This window comes from Triticum aestivum, chromosome 1D (genome assembly GCF_018294505.1).
Source record: "Triticum aestivum cultivar Chinese Spring chromosome 1D, IWGSC CS RefSeq v2.1, whole genome shotgun sequence".
In the NCBI taxonomy this organism is placed as follows: Eukaryota; Viridiplantae; Streptophyta; class Magnoliopsida; order Poales; family Poaceae; genus Triticum; species Triticum aestivum.
The window spans coordinates 429,517,946-429,534,906 of record NC_057796.1 but is presented as its reverse complement, the minus strand read 5'-3'; positions in this window follow the sequence as shown (position 1 = coordinate 429,534,906).

The following is a 16,961-nucleotide window of genomic DNA, read 5'->3' as shown; positions in this document are numbered from 1 at the left end:
ACAGCCGAGCGCGGCCTCCCGAGATTCCCCGCCCACTTTTTCCTCGCTCCCCCACCCACTCCTTTCATCTCTCTCTCTCTCTATCCCCAGCGGTCCAGGCAGACCGTGGAAAAAGATCGCGCGAAGCAGGGGAAATCAATCAACGACGAGGCGACGTGCACAGCAGTCGGGGCAGGCGTCAGCACTCACCACATAGGGCCCGTCACGTCCCACGGGTCCCTCCCGCCTTTAACTCTGCAGCACGGCGCGGCCAGCGGCTCAGCCGGGCGCCCGAGCGGTCGTCCGCCGGTCTCCACCCCACCCGTCGCTCGTGCCACCCTCCCCTCCCCCGCTCGCCGAAAGCCGCCGCTGCATGCCGTGCGGCCGAGCGGCGATGCGGCGTGTCATCTGCCATTGTGTGCCCATGCGCGCGTGAGGCGTGGGCGCTTGCTTTCTCGTGCTGGCGCGTCGGGTGACAGGACGCGGGGGGGAGCAGAGCGGAGCGGGGAGAGGGAGGGAGGGCTCGGCTTTCCCGGGGGGCGTGTCGACCGCGTACTCGCGCGCTGTGCTCTGACACTCTGACGCACGCCGCTGCCTCTGACTCGCTGGCCGCTCTGGGGGTTCACGTGCCCGGCCGGAAAGACGAGGGACGACTGCCCAGCCCCAGGCTTTGCTGGCTCATCGGATGCCGCGGCTGTTCACCGGTCAATGCGACAGTGCTTGGATACTGGTGGCAGTCGCTGCTGGCCGGGCCGGTGATGCGACGCTGGTCATGAAGAGTGGTAGGGTCCGGCGTCTCCGTGGCGGTGAGTGGCCCTCGTGGTCTCGGCCGAGTTTTGATAAGCGAGGCGACCGGGGCATCTACGGCCAACAACAGTGTGTGCCACGAACCGGACCCTCTTGTACAAGTTTTAAAACGGACATTGTATTCGATACAGAAGCCGACCATTCGATCATACTCGCACACATTCCAAACCAAATGTAAACAAAACTGACGAATTTCATGCAAACCGGATCATTTTTATTTAAACTGGATCAAATTCATTGCATATTATAAATATTTCAACAGAACAAAAACCGTGACGGAGTCCGTGTCCCATGTCTTGTTTTCACGTGTCCGGCATACTCACCGATCGTGATCTCTAGAAAGTGCAGCAGCGGGAGAGGAAGAATAGGAGTGGTCTTCCTCCCTTGAATCCGCCGTGTCAACAGCGCCACACATGGATAGGCCGGCCTCGTCGTCGTGGCGGCAAGGCGTAAACCGCGGTGGCAGTGCGGCCTTCTTCGGCCACCTCCGCGTCTGTCTCCGTGAACAGGGCGTCCCTCTTCACACGTAGGACACGCAACTACCACGCTCGCGGCGGATGGAAGCTCGGATCCTCTGCGACCATGTTTGGGAACGTAGCATGCAATTTCCAAAAATTTCGTACGCTCACGCAAGGTCTATCTAGGAGATGCATAGCAACGAGAGGGGGAGAGTGTGTTCACGTACCCTCGTAGACCGAAAGCGGAAGCGTTCGACAACGCAGTTGATGTAGTCGAACTTCTTCTCGTTCCAACTGATCAAGCACCAAACGTACGGCACCTCCGAGTTCTGCACACGTTCAGCTCGATGACGTCCCTCGAACTCTTGATCCAGCAAAGTGTCGAGGGAGAGTTCCGTCAGCACGACGGCGTGGTGACGGTGATGGTGAAGTAATCAGCGCACGGCTTCGTCTAAGCATTACGTGAATATGACCAGAAGCGTAAACTATGGATGGGGGTGCCGCACACGACTAACAATGGTTGGTGTGTGTTCTAGGCGCCCCTTCCTCACGTATATAAAGGTTGGAGGGGAGGACAGGCAGCCAAGGGGGTGCCCCAAGTAGGAGGAATCCTACTTGGGGTCCTCCCAATTCAGCCTCCCCCTTTCCTATTCCTATTCAGAGTAGGAAGGGAAGAGGGGGACGGGGGAATCCTATTCCCTTTTTTCTTTCCTTCTCCAATTTGGCCAGCCCATATGGGGGGCGCACCAGCCCCTTTGTGGCTGGTGTGTTTCCCCTCTTGGCCCATAAGGCCCATATCTTTGCCGGGGGTGTCCGGAACCCCTTCCGGGGACCCGATAAGTACCCGGTGCATCCCGAAACACTTCCGGTGTCTGAATTGTTGGGGAACGTAGTAATTTCAAAAAAATTCTACGCACACGCAGGATCATGGTGATGCATATCAACGAGAGGGGAGAGTGTTGTCCACGTACCCTCGTAGACCGAAAGCGGAAGCGTTAGCACAACGCGGTTGATGTAGTCGTACGTCTTCACGATCCGACTGATCCAAGTACCGAACGTACGGCACCTCTGAGTTCAGCACACGTTTAGCTCGATGACGTCCCGTGAACTCCGATCCAGCAGAGCTTCACGGGAGAGTTCCGTCAGCACGACGGCGTGATGACGGTGATGATGTTGCTACCGACACAGGGCTTCGCCTAAGCACCGCTACGATATGACCGAGGTGGAATATGGTGGAGGGGGGCACCGCACATGGCTGGAATAGATCAATAGATCAACTTGTGTGTCCAGAGGTGCCCTCCTACCCCCGTATATAAAGGAGCAAGGGGGAGGCGGCCGACCAGGAGGAGGGCGCGCCAAGGGGGGAGTCCTACTCCCACCGGGAGTAGGACTCCTCCTTTTCCTTGTTGGAATAGGAGAGGGAAGGAAGGGAGAGAGGAGGAGAAGGAAAAAGGGGGGCGCCGCCCCCTCCTTGTCCAATTCGGACTAGAGGGGGAGGGGGCGCGCGGCCGCCCTGGCCGCCCCTCCTCTTCTCCCACTAAGGCCCATGAGGCCGAATTAACTCCCCGGGGGGTTCCGGTAACCCCCCGGCACTCCGGTTTTCTCTGAAACCACTCGGAACACTTCCGATGTCCGAATATAGTCATCCAATATATCGATCTTTACGTCTCGACCATTTCGAGACTCCTCGTCATGTCCGTGATCATATCCGGGACTCCGAACTACCTTCGGTACATCAAAACACAAAAACTCATAATACCGATCGTCACCAAACTTTAAGCGTGCGGACCCTACGGGTTCAACAACTATGTAGACATGACCGAGACACGTCTCCGGTCAATAACCAATAACGGAACCTGGATGCTCATATTGGCTCCTACATATTCTACGAAGATCTTTATCGGTCAAACCGCATAACAACATACGTTGTTCCCTTTGTCATCGGTATGTTACTTGCCCGAGATTCGATCGTCGGTATCTCAATACCTAGTTCAATCTCGGTACCGGCAAGTCTATTTACTCGTTCCGTAATGCATCATCCCGCAACTAACTCATTAGTCACATTGCTTGCAAGGCTTATAGTGGGCCCAGAGATACCTCTCCGACAATCGGAGTGACAAATCCTAATCTTGATTCATGCCAACCCAACAAACACCTTCGGAAACACCTGTAGAGCATCTTTATAATCACCCATTTACGTTGTGACGTTTGATTGCACACAAAGTGTTCCTCCGGATATTCGGGAGTTACATAATCTCATAGTCATAGGAACATGTATAAGTCATGAAGAAAGCAATAGCAACATAGTAAACGATCAAGTGCTAAGCTAACGGAATGGATCAAGTCAATCACATCATTCTCTAATGATGTGATCCCGTTAATCAAATGACAACTCATGTCTATGGCTAGGAAACTTAACCATCTTTGATTCAACGAACTAGTCAAGTAGAGGCATACTAGTGACACTCTGTTTGTCTATGTATTCACACATGTACTAAGTTTCCGGTTAATACAATTCTAGCATGAATAATAAACATTTATCATGGAATAAGGAAATAAATAATAACTTTATTATTCCCTCTAGGGCATATTTCCTTCATGAATACCATCGTCCTATATATCAAGCTTTACCTCTCGACCATTTCGAAACTCCTTGTTATGTCCGTGATCACATCCGGGACTCCGAACAACATTCGTCACCAAATCACATAACTCATATAATACAAAATCGTCATCGAACGTTAAGCGTGCGGACCCTACGGGTTCGAGAACTATGTAGACATGACCGAGACAACTCTCTGATTAATAACCAATAGCGGAACCTGGATGCTCATATTGGTTCCTACATATTCTATAAAGATCTTTATCGGTTGAACCGTTATGACAACATACGTTATTCCCTTTGTCATCGGTATGTTACTTGCCCGAGATTCGATCGTCGGTATCTTCATACCTAGTTCAATCTCGTTACCGGCAAGTCTCTTTACTCGTTCCGTAATACATCATCCCGCAACTAACTCATTAGTCACATTGCTTGCAAGGCTTATTATGATGTGCATTACCGAGAGGGCCTAGAGATACCTCTCCGGTACTCGGAGTGACAAATCCTAATCTCGATCCATGCCAACCCAACAAACACCTTCGGAGATACCTGTAGAGCATCTTTATAATCACCCAATACGTTGTGATGTTTGATAGCACACAAGGCATTCCTCCGGTATCCGGGAGTTGCATGATTTCATAGTCAAAGGAATATGTATATGACATGAAGAAAGCTATAGCAATAAAACTGAACGATCATTATGCTAAGCTAACGAATATGTCTTGTCCATCACATCATTCTCCTAATGATGTGATCCCGTTCATCAAATGACAACACATGTCTATGGTTAGGAAACTTAACCATCTTTGATTAAGGAGCTAGTCTAGTAGAGGCTTACTAGAGACACAGTGTTTTGTCTATGTATCCACACATGTATTAAGTTTCCGGTTAATACAATTCTATCATGAATAATAAACATTTATCATGACATAAGAAAAATATAAAATAACAACTTTATTATTGCCTCTAGGGCATATTTCCTTCAGTCTCCCACTTGCACTAGACTCAATAATCTAGTTCACATCGCCATGTGATTTAACACCAATAGTTCACATCACCATGTGATTAACACCCATAGTTCACATCGCCATGTGACCAACACCCAAAGGGTTTACTAGAGTCAATAATCTAGTTCACATTGCCATGTGATTAACACCCAAAGAGTACTAAGGTGTGATTATGTTTTGCTTGTGAGAGAAGTTTAGTCAACGGGTCTGCCACATTCAGATCCGTATGTATTTTGCAAATTTCTATGTCTACAAGGCTCTGCATGGAGCTACTCTAGCTAATTTCTCCCACTTTCAATACGTATCTAGATTGATACTTAGAGTCATCTAGATCAGTGTCAAAGCTTGCATAGACGTAACTCTTTACGACGAACTCTTTATCACCTCCATAACCGAGAAACATTTCCTTAGTCCTCTAAGGATAACTTTGACCGCTGTCCAGTGATCCACTCCTGGATCACTATTGTACCCCTTTGCCAAACTCATGACAAGGTACACAATAGATCTGGTATACAACATAGCATACTTTATAGAACCTATGGCTGAGGCATAGGGAATGACTTTCATTCTCTTTCTATTTTCTGCCGTGGTCGGGTTTTGAGTCTTACTCAACTTTACACCTTGCAACACAGACAAGAACCCTTTCTTTGACTGATCTATTTTGAACTTCTTCAAAATTTTGCCAAGGTATATACTTTGTGAAAGTCCTATTAAGCGTCTCGATCAATCCCTATAGATCTTGATGCCCAATATAAAAGCAGCTTCACCGAGGTCTTTCATTGAAAAACTCTTATTCAAGTATCTTTTTATGCTATCTAGAAATTCTATATCATTTCCAATCAACAATATGTCATCCACATATAATATTAGAAATGTTACAGAGCTCCCACTCACTTTCTTGTAAATACAGACTTCTCCAAAAGTCTGTATAAAACCATATGCTTTGATCACCTCATCAAAGCGTATATTCCAATTCCGAGATGCTTGCACCAGTCCATAAATGGATCGCTGGAGCTTGCACACTTTGGTAGCACCTTTAGGATCAACAAAACCCTCTGGTTGCATCATATACAACTCTTCTTTAAGAAATCCATTAAGGAATGCAGTTTTGTGGTCCATTTGCCAGATTTCATAATCATAAAATGCGACAATTGCTAACATGATTCGGACAGACTTAAGCATCGCTACGAGTGAGAAAATCTCATCGTATTCAACACCTTGAACACCTTGAACATGCCTTAGCCGTCGTGGCTCTGTCAAATGAAGTTCCCACTCGTCTGGCGGATGTGCTAAGGCGGCTTGCCGTGCTACCTCAATGATTCTAGGAATTGAGACGAGCTTCTGCAAGAGCCGGAGCCATAGCCGCTTTAAGCCGGGCCAAGGCGAGGCTACCGGAGCTAGACCCGGCCGACATCGCCCTTGGGTATCCCAGCTTGAAGGAGGACGGCACCCCATTTAACTAGAAGGATTTCGCCGCTTGCGTGAAGGACATATGCCCTGTGGCCACTCTGATCGGTAATGACACGGATCTTACCAAATACCAACCGGGTTATGACGCCGAGAATCAGAGAATTCCAACACCACATTATGAAGCAACCAGTCTGATCCCTCCAACTCGTAAGCATACCTTCGCCCCTGAAGTTGATCCGGCCGGGTTAATTGATGATGAAGCTGAATTTGAAGCCTTGAGTGGCATTGACTGGAAATAATCAACATTCCAGGACAGGGAAACAGCCGGAGGAGTGGAAAGGGATGAACCGGAAGCCTCAGCCCAACAACACCTTTGATCCCTCAGGCGGCTCATATTTATGTCTTGATAAAAAACAATGCTTCACTATTTGGACTCGGGGAGTCATGTAATAGAGTAGGAAAACACTTATTTTTGTCGTGCCATCGCGCACTTGTGTGGCGCTCAACAATGTTTAAGCCGCCCTCTTATATTCCCCCGGGTTATGCTTGATCCTCTGCTTTCCTTACGTTTAAAGAGCTGCTTGAAATTGTCCTGCATATAAAACAAATCACAAGTCCCTTGGCGGCTTACCGCATGGAGGGTCATATATCTGTGATCCTGCGATTACACTGCCGATTTATGTGACCCAAAAGAAAAAATGAGGGTGAGAACCCAACTCTGTAATATGATGTTTATTATGTGCGATCAACTTTATTGATCAAGGTTAAGTCGGTGGAATAGAAACCACCCTTGACACTTTAGACATGATCAAAAGAACTTCAAATAAAATCCAAAAAAATGTTTGAAAAAGAGACTTCAAAAATTTGGAGGCTTCTGATTCGAATACGACCAGAAAACCGTCCCAAAGGGGTTAAGCTAAGATTCGAATATGATCATATAGCCCCCAGTGGCTTTGGCATTGCCGATCAAGAGGGTACCGACAGCTATGTACTCTTTGGTTCGAATACGACCTATGTTTGAATAGGAAGCCCCCAAATGACCTTGAGAGTTGTTTAACGACGCTGATTCGAATACGATCCACGTCGGTTTCCAAAGGGGGTTGAGCTATGATTCAAATATGACCAAGAAACTCCCCAGTGAGCTCGACAGTGTGCCGATCAAAAGGGTATCGACAGCTATGTTCTCTTTGGTTCGAATACGACCTATGTTTGAACAGGAAGCCCCCTAGTGATCATAATGTTTAATGGCTAGATTCGAATACGATCGTATGCCGGATCAGCCCCCAAGTGATCATGTGATATTATAATGAAAATAACAATGACACATTTACCTTTGAGGGAAAAAAAGGACAGAGGTCCTGCTTTATTATTTATCATAATATATACATTGTCACGGAAGTATGTACATTATGAGAGCCGGTGGCTCAAGTGTAATAAGGCCGAAGATGAGCGATATTCCACGGCCGGCGGGTCTCCTCCTCTGACTTACGTGAATCTTTGTGCTCTCGAACATCGATGAGGTAGTATGACCCATTGTGCAAGTTCTTGCTGACAACAAAGGGCCCTTCCCAAGGTGGGGATAACTTGTGTGCATCTGTTTGATCCTGGATGAGCCGAAGCACCAAGTCACCTTCCTGAAAGGTTCTGGACTTAACCCGGCGGCTATGATAGCGGCGCAGGTCTTGTTGGTAAATCACCGAGCGAGCTGCTGCTACGTCACGCTGTTCGTCCAACAAGTCAAGAGCATCCTGACGCGCTTGTTCATTGTCCGCAACACGAGGCGAGTCATGACGGATGTCGCTAGGGAGAACCGCCTCGGCTCCGTAAACCATGAAGAAAGGCGTATAACCCGTAGACCTATTAGGAGTAGTATTGATGCTCCATATCACAGAGGGTAATTCCTCCACCCAACAACCCGGCGTCCGCTGCAAAGGGACCAAATGCCGGGGCTTGATGCCTTTCAAGATTTCCTGATTGGCTCTCTCAGCTTGACCATTGGATTGGGGGTGAGCCACGGATGAAACATCAAGTCGAATATGCTCTCGTTGACAAAATTCTTCCATGGCGCCTTTAGACAGATTGGTACCATTGTCAGTTATAATGCTGTGTGGAAAACCAAAGCGAAATATCACCTTTTTCATGAACTGAACCGCCGTGGCTGCATCACACTTACTAACTGGCTCTGCCTCAACCCACTTTGTGAACTTGTCAACCACCACCAAGAGGTGGGTCTTCTTATCCTTGGACCTTTTGAAAGGTCCAACCATATCAAGCCCCCAGACTGCAAACGGCCAAGTGATTGGAATCATCCTCAACTCTTGAGCCGGCATGTGAGCACGTCTTGAGAACTTCTGACAACTGTCACATTTACTGACTAAGTCCTCTGCATCAGCATGAGCCGTCAGCCAATAAAAACCATGACGAAAAGCTTTGGCCACAAGGGATTTTGAGCCGGCATGATGGCCACAATCCCCCTCGTTAATCTCACGTAAAATTTCTTGACCTTCCTCAGGGGAAACACAACGCTGAAAAGCCCCAGTGACACTGCGATGAAGCAACTCGCCATTGGCAATTATCATTGACTTAGACCGCCGGGTTATTTGTCTGGCCAAAGTTTCATCCTCAGGCAATTCTCCCCGGGTCATGTAAGCCAAGTATGGCACTGTACAATCTGGGATAACATGAAGAGCCGCCACCAACTGTGCTTCTGGGTCCGGAACAGCCAAGTCTTCCTCTGTAGGTAACTTGACAGAAGGGTTATGCAGAATATCCAAGAAAGTATTAGGCGGCACCGGCTTTCGCTGAGAGCCCAACCGGCTTAAGGCATCAGCCGCCTCGTTCTTTCTGCGGTCAATGTGCTCTACTTGGTAACCCTGAAAATGCCCGGCAATGGCATCAACTTCACGGCGATAAGCCGCCATGAGGGGGTCCTTGGAATCCCACTTGCCTGATACTTGTTGAGCCACCAAATCTGAGTCGCCAAAGCACCTTACCCGGCTTAAGCTCATCTCCTTAGCCATCCGAAGACCATGGAGCAAGGCCTCATACTCAGCTGCATTGTTAGTACAGGGAAACATCAACCGTAGCACATAAAGAAATTTGTCACCTCGAGGGGAAGCTAACACGACTCCAGCCCCCGAGCCCTCCAATTGCCTGGACCTGTCGAAGTGAATAGTCGAGTATGTGTTATCCGGTTTCTCTTCAGGCATCTGCAGCTCTGTCCAATCGTTGATGAAATCCACCAATGCTTGCGATTTGATAGCCGTGCGTGGCACATACTTTAGACCATGAGGCCCAAGTTCAATGGCCCACTTAGCGACTCTTCCTGTGGCTTCTCTGTTTGGGATGATATCTCCTAAAGGAGCAGAACTAACCACAGTGATAGGGTGGCCCTGGAAATATTGCTTAAGCTTCCGGCTTGCCATGAATACCCCATAAACAAGCTTCTGCCAATGTGGATACCGTTGCTTGGACTCAATAAGTACTTCGCTGACGTAGTAAACCGGCCGCTGAACCGGATGTTCCTTACCCGCCTCCTTGCGCTCCACCACGATGGCCACACTGACGGCTCATGTGTTAGCGGCTACATACAATAATAAGGGCTCCTTATCAATAGGAGCAGCAAGAACTGGCAGTTCAGCTAACTGTCTTTTCAAATCCTCAAAGGCGGCGTTGGCAGCATCACTCCAGACAAAGTCATCTGTTTTCTTCATCATCTGATACAGCGGTATGGCCTTTTCGCCCAACTTAAAGCAGCGATCCGGCCCGCCAGACGCTGGACGTCATTTATGCACGCCGGCTTAGCCAGAGAGGTGATTGCCTTGATCTTCTCCGGGTTAGCTTCAATGCCTCTTTGAGAAACCAGAAAACCCGAAAGCTTGCCTGCAGGAACACCAAAAACACACTTGGCCGGGTTAAGCATCATCTTGTAAACCCGGAGATTACCAAAGGTTTCCCTCAGATCGTCTATCAAGGTCTCCTTCTCTCTGGACTTTACCACAATATCATCCACATAGGCATGAACGTTGCGCCCAATCTGATTATGAAGACAATTCTATACGCAGCGCTGGTAAGTCACCTGGGCGCTCTTGAGCCCAAAAGGCATAGACACATAACAGAAGGCTCCAAAGGGAGTAATGAACGCCGTCTTCTCTTGGTCCTTAACTGCCATTTTGATCTGATGGTAACCAGAGTAAGCATCCAAAAAACTCAAACGCTCACAACCTGCCGTAGCATCAATAATTTGATCAATACGGGGGAGAGCAAAAGGATCAGCCGGGCAAGCCTTGTTTAAATCCGTATAATCCACACACATACGCCAGCTGTCGTTCTTCTTGAGCACGAGCACCGGGTTAGCTAGCCATTCTGGATGAAAGACTTCGACGATGAACCCGGCCGCCAAGAGCCGGGCTACTTCCTCACTAATGGCTTTCCGCCTCTCCTCATTAAACCGCCGGAGAAATTGCTTGATTGGCTTAAATTTTGGATCAATATTAAGAGTGTGCTCAGCGAGTTCTCTCGGTACACCCGGCATGTCAGAAGGTTTCCATGCAAAGATGTCCCGGTTCTCACGGATGAACTCGATGAGCGCGCTTTCCTATTTAGGATCCAGATTGGCACTGATGCTGAACTGCTTAGATGAGTCGCCTGGAACAAAGTCAATAAGCTTAGTCTCATCGGCCGACTTAAATTTCATTACCGGCTCATGCTCCGTGGTCGGCTTTTTCAAAGACATCATATCTGCCGAGTCAACATTATCCTTGTAAAACTTTAATTCCTCTGTCGCACAAACAGATTCAGCGTAAGCAGCGTCACCTTCCTCGTACTCCAAAGCTATCTTTCGGCTGCCATGAACCGTAATGGTCCCGTTGTGACCCGGCATCTTGAGCTGCAAATATACGTAACACGGCCGTGCATGAACTTGGCGTAAGCCGGCCGCCCAAATAGAGCATGGTACGGGCTTCTGATCTTGACCACCTCAAAAGTCATTTTTTCCGCCCTGGAGTTGTACTCATCTCCAAAGGCTACTTCCAGCTCGATCTTACCAACTGGATACGCTGACTTACCGGGCACCACGCCATGGAAAATAGTATTGGACTGGTTGAGGTTTTTATCAGTTAATCCCATACGACGGAAGGTCTCATAATAGAGGATGTTGATGCTACTACCTCCGTCCATGAGTACCTTAGTGAGTTTATACCCACCAACCTGAGGAGCCACCACCAAGGCCAGGTGACCCGGATTATCAACCCGGGGAGGGTGATCTTCCCTACTCCATACAATCGGCTGCTCAGACAATTGCAAGTAACGTGGAACTGCCGGCTCAACAGCGTTCACAGCCCTCATATGAAGCTTCTGGTCTCGCTTGCACAAACTGGTAGTAAACACATGATACTGTCCACTATTGAGCTGCTTTGGATGGGTCTGGTATCCCCCCTGCTGCTACTGCTGATTACCCTGGCCAGATTGCTGGTTAAAACCACCTTGATTACCTTGAGAATTCTGAAAATTGGAATTTGAACCGCCGCCCGGGCCATGAAAGCCGCCGCTACCTGAGCCGCCGCCCTGCCCATTGTTACCGTCGAACATGTTGGAATTCTTGAAAGCTTTCATGATCGCGCAGTCTTTCCATAGATGAGTGGCCGGCTTCTCCCTAGAGCCATGCCTTGGACAGGGCTCATTTAACAATTGCTCAAGCGTCGGGCCTGACCCGCCAGACCGGGGAGGTGGTCTCCCCTTACGTCGGTGATTGTTACCCTGCGCGTTGGTGTTAGCCACAAACTCCATACCATCATCAGCCTTACGTTTATTACCTCCTTGACTCGCCGGGTTATGCTGAGGGCCCTTGCCGTTGCCATTCTTCTTTCCCTTCCCTGTCTTTTCATCATCAGACGCGGGATCCTTGGTACTATCAGAGTCGGCGTACTTGACCAGAGCCGCCATCAGCGTACCCATATCGTTGCAATCGCGCTTGAGCCGCCCGAGCTTCATCTTCAGGGGCGCAAAACGACAATTTTGCTCCAACATTAAGACTGCAGAGCCGGCATCCATCTTATCAGACGAATGTATTATTTCCTTGACCCGGCGTACCCAATGGGTTGTGGATTCGCCTTCTTGCTGCTTGCAGCTAGTCAAATCCACAATTGAAATAGATTGCTTACATGTATCTTTGAAGTTTTGGATGAACCGGACTTTCAGCTCTGCCCATGACCCGATGGAATTAGGTGGCAGTCCCTTCAACCAACTGCGGGCAGTCCCATCCAACATCATGGTGAAGTATTTGGCCATCGCCGCTTCACTGACCTCCAGCAACTCCATAGCCATCTCGTAGCTTTCAATCCATGCTCCGGGCTGTAAATCAGCCGTGTAATTAGTTACCTTCCTAGGTCCTTTGAAATCTTTGGGCAGACGTTCGTTACGGAGAGCCGGCACCAGACAAGGGACACCTCCGGTCCTCGTAGCTACGCCTGCCTCCATAGAAGCCGTTGGGTAAACCGGAAAAGGCTGGTAAGCTGTCAGCTGAGCCGCGTGCTCAGCCTCCTGACGTGCTCTGTCTTGATCTACCGCGTTAAAGGATCCATTATGCGTCGGGCCATGCCCACCTGGCAAGTCACGGCTCCGGACGTTGCTTGAGCCGGCCGCTGAAACCATGTGTCTACTATAACTTGGGCTCCGGTTTGGACGAGGGGTTGAATGAATCCTGTCCCGGCTATATGAATATGCCTCCTGTTGTGCCAAAGCCGTCTGAAGAAGTTCTCTGACCCTGCGGGTTTCGACCGCCGTTGGAGAATCGCCCTTGACCGGGAGAGCCGCCAGTCGTGCCGCTGCAGCGATCATGTTTTCCAATGGATTAGAATAATGACCCGGTGGTATTGGTACGTATCGAGGTGGGGCAGTATTCACACGGGAAGGCCCCATCACTTGCGGCTGAACCAGCGTTCCAACCCCGGGTGCCGTGATTTCTGGCGGGTTACTAGGCCCTGCACCGGGCGTGTTGAAGAGGTTTCGAGGATCATAAACCGGAGGGAGCCGAGATTGAGCCTTCTGATGCCTCCTTCTCATGACCTCATTGGATGCATTCTGATCCATTGTGAGCCAGAAAGACTGCACCTGGATCAGCTGAGTCTGGGCGTCCAGAGCCGCCCGTTCTGCAGCCATCCTGATTCCTTCCGCTGCCAGATCTTCCTTGGCCTGCGCTATATCCAGCTTTAACTATGCCACTTCTGCATCATGTTGAGCTTGATCCGCTGGGACGACCGTGGCGGTTAACAGGGCAGTCATCTTATCCGTGAGATCCATCAGCACCTGAGCCGGCGAGTGCACAGGGCCTCCTGCCCCAGCGGCGGAGTTTTGAACAGGTTGCGTGCCGGCCATGAAGATTCCAACCTGGCTTGGCGGCTCAAAAGGGTCCGGAATACTGTCGCCATCGGTACAACCCCCGAGCCTGCCGTCTTGAAGTTGATACAACGAGTCCGTCTGTAGCGACCAAACCTCAAACAGTCTGTGCTGCTGTGCACCAGTGTCATCCCTGGATCAGTAATGCTGACACGCACAGTACTAATGGAGGATTTATAACAGAGTAGCAATCACACACTTATTACATCGAATATCTCAAAAGAGAATAAGTATGATAAATATGGCTTAAGGCCATCTAAATACGATAACAGCGGAAGGCTTGGAAGATAAGTGAGTCCATCAACTCCAACAGCATCACTGAGTATAAGACCACGACCTAAGGCACCTTACTCGTCGTCTGAAAAGTCTGCAACATGAAACGTTGCAGCCCGAAAACGGGTCAGCACATGGAATATGCTGGCAATGTAACACATAGAGAATAATGAACATAATAATGCTATACTACATGCATATATGGCCGGTGGAAAGCTCTATGGTTACAGTTTTGCGAAAAGCCAATTTTTCCCTACTGCAAAGGAATAAATTTTATTTAACTATCATGGTGGTTGTGAAACATTGAGATGGTTGACAGCATCTCAATCCCAATTAAGTATCATCATTAACCCAACAAGATTAATTAAAGTAACATGATGAGATTCACATGATAATCCAAGTACTAGATACTCAAGTTGTCCATAACCGGGGACACGGCTAACCATGATTAGTTTATACACTCTGCAGAGGTTTGTGCACTTTTCCCACAAGACTCGATCGCCTCCGCTTGGTTCTCGCACTACATGATGTTTGAGAAACGGATGACCGAGACACAGTCTTTCAGAAGTGTTTGCACCTTACGATGTGATAGACAGTACCACCTACATCCCCTACATCTGCTAGTCTACCACTGTAAGAGTTCACACAACTTAATCAATTATGCTAGAGCCCATAATAGCTTGCGGCTGCACACGGAAGTTTCTAGCATGAATAATCTCATGATCCCTTTGAACCTGGGTGACGATCCAAAAGAAAAACAGGCAATCCTGGAATACCCAGGTACCTCAATCCACCCAGATGTGAGTTTTAGTTGCCACCTTAAGTAAAACATTAATTAACAATCTCACATCTGTCATGAATATCTCTCAAACCCAATCCACGTCTACAAGCATAGCATAGCAATATAATAGCAAACGTAGAAGTAACTCCCAAGGGTTTGATAATAAAACAGGTAATAGGTACTACCTCAGCTACTTCCCAATACCCACAATTTAATTAGATCCTAATCATGCAATGTTTGAGGATTGGTCTAATGCAATAAAAACTGGGTATGGAAAGGTATGATCAAAGTGTTACTTGCCTTGCTGATGATCCACATACTGGCCTACGGTGCGTCCTCCTTGGCGTAGGTTGCGAAACTCACGCTTCTTCATAGCCATAGCTCCTGCTGAAACATGGGTTGTACGGAAAGCTTGCTGAAACTGGTCCCATGTGACAGTGTCAATAGGGTGTGTGGCTGTGTAATTCTCCCACCATGATGCTGCGAGTCCATCAAGCTGATGTGCGGCAAAACGCACTCTTTCCGCATCTGTGCATCCTGCAGTGGCCAACTCCGTTCCAACTTTGCGGAGCTAATCATCTGCAACAATCGGCTCGGTGCTACTGGAAAACACCAGCGGATTTAGCCTCAGGAAACGGGCTAAGTGATCAACAGGTGGTGGTGGTGGGTTGTTGTTGTTGTTGCCTTGGTTCTGTACTAGCACTTGCATCAGGGCATTCTGTTACTGAATCAACTGAGTGATCTCTGGTGGGAAAACAAATCCGGTGTCGCGTCTCGAAGGCATCTGATAGGTTTAGAAAAGATGAGAATTTAGAATAGAATGGGGTCTAGAGAGAAAACACTACCCATATGCTCATGAGTCAAACACAATCAATAACACTCAATCAATCCAAACAAGGCATACAATCGATCTAACTAGCGTTACAAAAGTGCTTGAACTATAAAAAAAATGGGGGAAAACTACTACTGATATGGTGGTCTACTAGAAATTCTGATCAGTTGAAGACTCCATGATATCTGTGTTGGGGAACGTAGTAATTTCAAAAAATTTCCTACGCACACGCAAGATCATGGTGATGCATAGCAACGAGAGGGGAGAGTGTTGTCCACGTACCCTCATAGACCGACAGCGGAAGCGTTATCACAACGCGGTTGATGTAGTCGTACGTCTTCACGATCCGACCGATCAAGTACCGAACGCACGGCACCTCCGAGTCCTACACACGTTCAGCTCGATGACGTCCCTTGAACTGCGATCCAGCCGAGTGTTGAGGGAGAGTTTCGTCAGCACGACGGCGTGGTGACGATGATGATGTTCTACCGACGCAGGGCTTCGCCTAAGCTCCGCAATGATATTATCGAGGTGTAATTTGGTGGAGGGGGGCACCGCACACGGCTAAAAGATCTCAAGGATCAATTGTTGTGTCTCTGGGGTGCCCCCCTGCCCCCGTATATAAAGGAGCAAGGGAGGAGGAGGCCGGCCCTAGGAGGGGGCGCACCAAGTGTGGAGTCCTACTAGGACTCCCTAGTCCTAGTAGGATTCCACCTCCCATATGGAATAAGAAAAGAGGAAGGGAAAAACAGAAGGAAGGAAGGGGGCGCCCCCCTTCCCTAGTCCAATTCGGACCAGACCAAGGAGAGGGGTGCGGCCACCCTTGAGGCCCATTTTCTTATTTCCCGTATGGCCCAATAAGGCCCAATACGTATTCCCGTAACTCTCCGGTACTCCGAAAAATACCCGAATCACTCGGAACCTTTCCGAAGTCCGAATATAGTCGTCCAATATATCAATTTTTACGTCTCGACCATTTCGAGACTCCTCGTCATGTCCCCGATCTCATCCGGGACTCCAAACTCCTTCGGTACATCAACATACATAAACTCATAATAAAACTGTCATCGTAACTTTAAGCGTGCGGACCCTACGGGTTCGAGAACTATGTAGACATGACCGAGACACGTCTCCGGTCAATAACCAATAGCGGGACCTGGATGCCCATATTGGCTCCCACATATTCTACGAAGATCTTTATCGGTCAGACCGCATAACAACATACGTTGTTCCCTTTGTCATCAGTATGTTACTTGCCCGAGATTCGATCGTCGGTATCTCGATACCTAGTTCAATCTCGTTACCGGCAAGTCTCTTTACTCGTTCCGTAACACATCATCCCACAACTAACTTATTAGTCACAATGCTTGCAAGGCTTATAGTGATGTGCATTACCGAGTGGGCCCAGAGATACCTC